The 6,776-nt window shown below is 38.9% G+C and overlaps 1 long non-coding RNA gene and 1 other non-coding gene across 5 annotated transcripts; one reads left to right on the top strand and one right to left on the bottom strand.

Annotated features, from left to right (window-relative positions):
- Positions 1–745: 745 nt before the first annotated feature.
- Positions 746–852, top strand: LOC147950026 (small nucleolar RNA R71). Its single transcript, XR_015565469.1, has one exon. It is a non-coding gene; the product is annotated as a small nucleolar RNA R71 (small nucleolar RNA).
- Positions 853–4,898: 4,046 nt separating this feature from the next.
- LOC104793823 (uncharacterized) lies at positions 4,899–6,313 on the bottom strand. 4 transcript variants are annotated; one of them, XR_015562821.1, is made up of 5 exons: positions 6,125–6,313; positions 5,900–5,995; positions 5,560–5,676; positions 5,381–5,470; positions 4,899–5,178 (listed from the first exon to the last, which is right to left on the bottom strand). It is a non-coding gene; the product is annotated as an uncharacterized LOC104793823 (long non-coding RNA). The 4 variants fall into 4 exon arrangements; XR_015562822.1 differs by having other exon boundaries at positions 5,599–5,676; positions 6,125–6,285; XR_015562827.1 differs by having other exon boundaries at positions 5,900–5,969; positions 6,125–6,264.
- Between the last annotated feature and the right edge of the window lie 463 nt (positions 6,314–6,776).

Consider the following 6,776-nt stretch of genomic DNA (forward strand, 5'->3'; position numbering starts at 1 on the left):
AGTAGACGCTATATTGCTCTCCATATACTTCACTCTTGAGTTCAGACCTTCAAACTTCATATTGAGATCATTATACTGTGATGTTAACCTTTGATTCAACTCAACAAACTGTTTGGCTTCCTCAATCTTTCCATTGGTTTGCCCAATCAACAGCTGTTGTATCATTGCTCTTAGGTCTTGTTCCTGGCCTTGGTTAGTCTGAAACCCTGGTGGGGGACACAATTAGGGCTGGAACACTTGTTGCTGCTGCTTGGGTGCATAGTTGTTCTGTTGTTGAGGCCGAGGAGGTGGATAGACTTGGTCTTGAGGGTTGGCTACATTGGTGCTCCTATAAAAGAGGTTGTTCTGCTTGAATCCTCCACCTTGGTTGTAGCCTTTGTATCCTCCTCCTTGGTTCTGCATATAACACAACTCAGCAAACTCCCTATCTCCTTCTTGGACTGGAGCTTCTTCTTCACCAATGAAGTGAATGGTTTTTGATTGGCTTAGGAGAATCTTGTCAAGCTTCTCATTGACCATCTTTAAATCCTGCTTATATTTGTCTTCTTGATCAATGGAGGTGATCCTGATGGTTCTATTATAATCTGCATTATAGTTACCATCTGATTGAGCAAGATTCTCTACCAACTCCCAGCCTTCTTCCACATTCTTGTTGAGAAAGTTTCCATTGGAGGTTGTATCAAGTAGCATTCTAATCTTGGGTAGAACTCCTCTGTACAAAGTGCTGAGCAAAGACTCATTGCTGAATCCATGGTGGGGACACTGAGTTTGGAATCCTTGAAACCTCTCCCAAGCTTCACAGAAGCTCTCATTATTCCTTTGAGCAAACCCAGAAATTTCATTCCTCAACCTAGCAGTCCTTGCATTGGAGAAAAACTTGGCCAGAAAAGCTTTCTTGCATGCATCCCATGTGGTTATTGCTCCAGTAGGAAGAGTCTTTTCCCAGAGATGAGCTTTGTCTCCAAGGGAAAATGGGAATAACCTTAACTTGAAGCCATCTTCACTTACTCCATTGATTTTTGTGAGTCCACATATCCTGTCAAACTATCAAGGTGATCTAGAGGATCCTCCCTTGGCAACCCATGAAATTTGTTGGCTTGTATCATGGAGATCAATCCACTCTTGATTTCATAACTATTATTGGCCACAGCAGGGGGCATAATACCAGCTCTTTGTTGTGTGTGTTAGGTGCATCTCCAGCACCAATGTGTCTACGTCTATGATCATGGTTATCTTGCTGCTCCATTACTACTTGTTCTTCTTGTTCTTGAACTACTCTTCTTTGCTTATGTCTCAAACCCTTTTGTAGCCTGTGGATGTTGTCAATAAGCCTTTGCAGATTGTCTTTGCCTTTTGACCTTGTGTGCATCAACAAACTCGAGTACAGACTCGAACATGTACACGGTCGAGCGCAGGCTTGAGTGGGTGGTCGAGTCGACTGGGAAGTGATGTCTATTTGTATCCGGCTTCTGACTCGATCAAGTGCTCGATCACTACTCGGTCGAGTGGGTGGTCGAGTCGACTGGGAAGTGATGTCTATTTGTATTCGGCTTCTGACTCGATCAAGTGCTCGATCACTACTCGGTCGAGTGGGTGGTCGAGTGGGTACCTGAAACTCAAGACAGCCAAGCAAAAGAAGATTCGAGTTCAGTAACTTCACAAGTGTATAAACGAACGTAATCTTAGACTAATAATGATCCTAAATGGCACAAAACAAACTCAAATGGGCAACGACGCCAAATTGAAACACATATTTTTGTGGTGGTGATGAATGATGTATGGAATGATGACTTATGAATGAATGGATGGCAGGGTGTTTCAATTCCCCTTATGTTGTTGTAATATAAGAGGTGTCAATCCAATCTGAATGTTTATGAACAATCAAGATGTGCATATGAGTCTAAGTCAAGCCAGATGTAAAGGTTGTTTGTCACTAACAATCCTATGATGAAATGTAAAGTGCAGAAAGTAAAACTACAAGAACTAGGAGCTAAATGCAAATGGAACAAAATGGTTATGACAATTATGAGCCTAAAACAGAAATAAAAATTATGGTAATGCAAGTATTGAACTAATGCAAGGTAAGTAATGAACAGGATACTAAATGAATGCAACAGAAATGCAACTAGAATGAAACAGGACAAATACAAATCATAAACACAAGTTCTGGGTTGGAACTCGAGCAAGCACTCGATCGAGTGTAGATCGAGTGCAAGGTCGAGCTGGACAAATACGCAAAACAGAGCAACATAAGAAAAACAGAGCAATACAAAAGCAAATCAAACAACGATCAAACAACACGATTTAAACTAGGAAATCAATCATGGGTTGGACTACTGATTGAGGTCATCTAACTTGGTCAACAAATCTCAAACAACTTGAGCTAATCTCTAGACATATATTTCTAAGACATGTTTAATCCACTCTCATGGCAAGAAACAATCAAACTCATGCATCTCTAGACTTGTTCTCACAAAGTAAAGAATCCACACAAGCAGGCATTAAACAATATGTCAAAAATCAAACAAGACTTCTAATCTCTTAGCAAGCCTAATGATAGTCTCTAGATCTAGCCTTATCTATGCTCCTTAGACAATTGTATGATGCTAAGATGCTTGAGATCAGATCCTACCCTCTAATTTATAGGACCAGCATTAAGAACATCTAGCCTAGAAGAGATCTACAACAATCAAGCTTGACCAAATCAAACAAACCTCAAACACAACCCAGCCTAACCCATCCTCAAGATCCTAAGCAACTACTCACAAGAACACATGATGAACAACAAAGTCATAAACCCAGAAAATGATGAAACTTGCATGATTAGATAGATAAAACAAAGATCTACAATATTGGAGGAAGAATCAAACTCAAATTCTCAATATTCTGAAAGTTATGAAACCAACAATATTAAAGAATTTAGTCTTTTTCTCCTTTTAAAAGAAGTACAAGATCTTAAGAAACTAAAAGTGCAAAAGGAATAATTCTTAAAAGAGTAAAAACTAGGTTTTTGACTATCTAAAAAGCTGGACTCTTTGGTGGCTGCAGGTACAAGCCCTTATATAGAAAAAGTAGTGGAAGCCCTAAAAACGCTAAAAGACAAAATAGCCAAGCGGCTCGACCAACTCGACCAGGTGCTCGGTCGAGTGACCGGTCGAGTTGGCTTCTCTTGTGCTTCTCCCATTCGGTCGAGTCCCTCTTAGCACACGGTCGAGTGTCTGGTCGAGTGGGCAGTCGAGTTGGACTCCGGACCTTGGTTCTTCAGCCTTAGCTCCTTTGCTTTCTCCTCATGATTGCTTCACTTCTCCTCAGCATTGCTTCCATGCTCCTTAAGCTCCAAAATCACCTGTTTATGCATGAAAAGATGCAAATGCAATGCAACTAAACTCTAATGCAAGAACAATCCTAAAACTATGCAATAATGGTCAAAAAGGATAGCAAAGGATGCAAAAGATGTGAATATATTAACGGAAAACAGGGTGAAAATATATGAACATCAGCAGAATATGAGGATGTTTTATGATCGTTTGTGGAGGGTTACTGTACCAGAGCGGGTGAAGACCTTTCTTTGGTTAGTCTCACGTAAGGTGATTATGACCAATACCGAGAGAATGCGTCGTCACTTGAGTGATAATGCAGTTTGTCAAGTTTGTCAAGGAGGCCTAGAGACTATTATGCATGTCCTCCATGATTGCCTTGCGATGGCAGGATTATGGGAACGCCTTGTTCCACTGAGTAAGCAGCGTTTGTTTTTTACACAAACTTTGTTAGAATGGTTGTATGCTAATTTAGGGGGAGGTGGCGGTGCAGGACAGCAGTTATGGTCTATTACTTTTGCTATTGCGGTTTGGTGGGCGTGGAAATGGCGTTGTAGTGATGTTTTTGGTGAGCATAGAGTATGTCGGGACAGAGTTAAATTTATTCGGGATGCTGCACATGAGTCGATTGTGGCTCATGAGGTGAGGAAAGGGCCGAGAACAAAGAAGCGCGAGGTGTTAGTACGGTGGTTACCTCCGCAAGGTGGGTAATGTAAGGTAAATACTGATGGGGCTTCACATGGGAATCCTGGCTTAGCAACTGCGGGTGGTGTGCTCAGGAATGAAGATGGGGTATGGTGCACTGGTTTTGCTTTGAATATTGGACGATGCTCGGCTACTCTAGCGGAGCTTTGGGGAGTCTATTATGGGTTAGTTATTGCTTGGGAAAAGAGAGTAGAGAGGGTTGAATTGGAGGTGGATTTAGAGATGGTAATGGGTTTTCTTAAGGCAGGGATTGGTGATGGTCATCGGCTGTCGTTCCTGGTACGTCTGTACCATGGATTTTTCACAAGGGACTGGATAGTTCGGGTGTCACACGTGTATAGGGAAGCCAACCGTCTTGCGGATGGATAGGCGAACTATGTTTTTAGCTTACCTTTAGGTTTTCATTCTTTTAATAATGCTCCGTCGTGTCAAGAGGATGTAACAGCACCTGCATGTCCTAGAGCTGTACGAATGTAGTTTGAGTTTTACATTTTAATAATACTGGCTGGGAGATTCACTTCCGGTCCCCTACCAAAAAAAAAAAAGTAATTATCAAAATGAACATTATGATCTTTCTTCAATTTTTTTTTTATTATTATTGTGAAAAACGAAATCAGTAAACAATCATATGTGTGTCTAAATTCTTTTAAAGGCCCGTGAACATTTAATTTTGATTATTCAAATATCCAAATCAATACCAACAAATAAATAAAACGACTTGATTATCTTGGGTGAAGTTTAGAATAATTCTTTATTAACACAATAGAGGTAAATAAGGTAGTTGACTCGAGAGTCTCTACTGGAACACAGATACGCAAAAAGCTTGTCCGTTTGTGTTGTACCTCAGATCTGTCTCAAACCTTAATGATTTTATCGTAGGTAGAAAAATTTCTTCATTAAGAATCCAATCAACTAATCATCACACAGTCAGATTATAAGAAGCAAAGTCATGTTCAAGATCAGAGGCAGCCTCCCAACTGTGAAGATTTGCAGATGGGAGAAGTAAGTTAGAAACGGCACAATACTATCACATAATGCAGAAAGAAACTCGAATCTCGTTTTTTGATCCATAAACTTAGTAAATACGAAATATTGCAATGAAACATAATAATGTATCGGCTTCATTTGCCACCACCTGAGTCTTTTCCCTCTAAAGCTGCAAAATTCACAAAATCAAACTCTTCAAGAAGACAAATCGATACCCAAACCAAATAACTAACTAACCTTGACAATATAAGATGTGACTAACGGAGAGAAGTCTTATTTAACCTTCTATATTTTAAGGTGTCATGATTCTAATGATAGGAAATTCATATTCAGGATTCAAGAGCATAAAATAGCAATGTTAAAGGATATGCCTTTTGTAGAATCTTGGTATAGTGCATGATTATTGGCTTTTCTGTGATTCTCTTTGAATATCTCCAGCTAGATCCTCTTTGTCTCAAGCTCTGCAAAACAAATGAACACAAACCCTTAATAGACCAAACATAACAAAAGGTTGTAATATCATAATAGCCTTTGTATCTATAACACAAACATTTTTCTAGAGATGTATAATAGCCTTTGTATGTATAACTGAAAAAGATATGATAATCGGCATCGCCCCAGAATAACTCATCTGTTCTAAGGATCTTTTTGTCATTGCATAGTAAATCTGTGGGAAGGAAAGGATATAAATAGCATGTTAATCGCCCCAGGCACAGGTTTATAATCAAAGAGAAACAAAACGATTTGCAAAATAAAATTGAAAGAGAATCAAGATCAAAGAACTAATTTTGCCCAAACAATGAATGGAAATCAAAACAAATCTTAAATCTCTATTAGTGAACGAAAGAGAGAGAGGTAGGGACGATATCTCTGATGTATTGATTTGCTACCAGCTGCATTCTCCATGGTTCTAGCTCGATCTGCCGTCGATGATGAGTACACTACGTGACTGGAGAGATGCTGATTTATGAGCATGAGTTTATCATCTTAAAATCATGATGATGACCAGAGAAGAATCCAAAATCAAAACACATCAAGATTCAAAAACGAAATTCCAAATAAATTTGATTTTAAGCATTAGAGGACGATTTGGTTTTATGTTGAAATCGAATTACCTTGTTGTAGCCGATAGATCCTTTATACACCAACTGCTTCAAGTCTGTTCTTTAGATTTATATATGTAGCCGTAATAGATGTGGAATCAGATTCTTTACAACTGCTTCACACCATCAAACCAAATTCCTGGAGTTCTGTGGAATTATTGAATCACTCTTTCACGTTAGAACAGAGGCGGAAAAAAAAAATATTAGGTTTGATGTCTCTTTACATAAACAAAGAAAATCAACGGCTGAGATGTTTTGGTCAAAATAAAAAGGAACGGCTGGGATTATAACATGTAACCGGGTCAAATTACCGGGTTAAATGACCCGCGTGTTTATCCGATTTTGGTGATTACTTTTTTACCCTTCGCGCAGATGTTTTATTTTGTCTTAATTCCAATGGCATTCTGATGTAGTTTCGTACAAAACTAAAGTACAAAACTAAGGTTAGTTTTATAAACGACTTTACAAATAATAGTAGAGATGAATCTTAATCTATTTTATGTAATGAATCATAAACAACTTAAAGAGTTTTCAAAGACCAGCAGCATACGTAAGTTTGTTAACCTTCTCATTCCCCCTCGTTTTTCGCATTTCTCTTTTGTCTTTTTACCGCCCCCTTTATTTGGTTCTTCCTCTTCTTTTCCACTTTTCCTCTTAAGCATCT

This window comes from Camelina sativa, chromosome 1 (assembly GCF_030686135.1).
Source record: "Camelina sativa cultivar CO46 ecotype springtype chromosome 1, ASM3068613v1".
Taxonomy (NCBI): domain Eukaryota; kingdom Viridiplantae; phylum Streptophyta; class Magnoliopsida; order Brassicales; family Brassicaceae; genus Camelina; species Camelina sativa.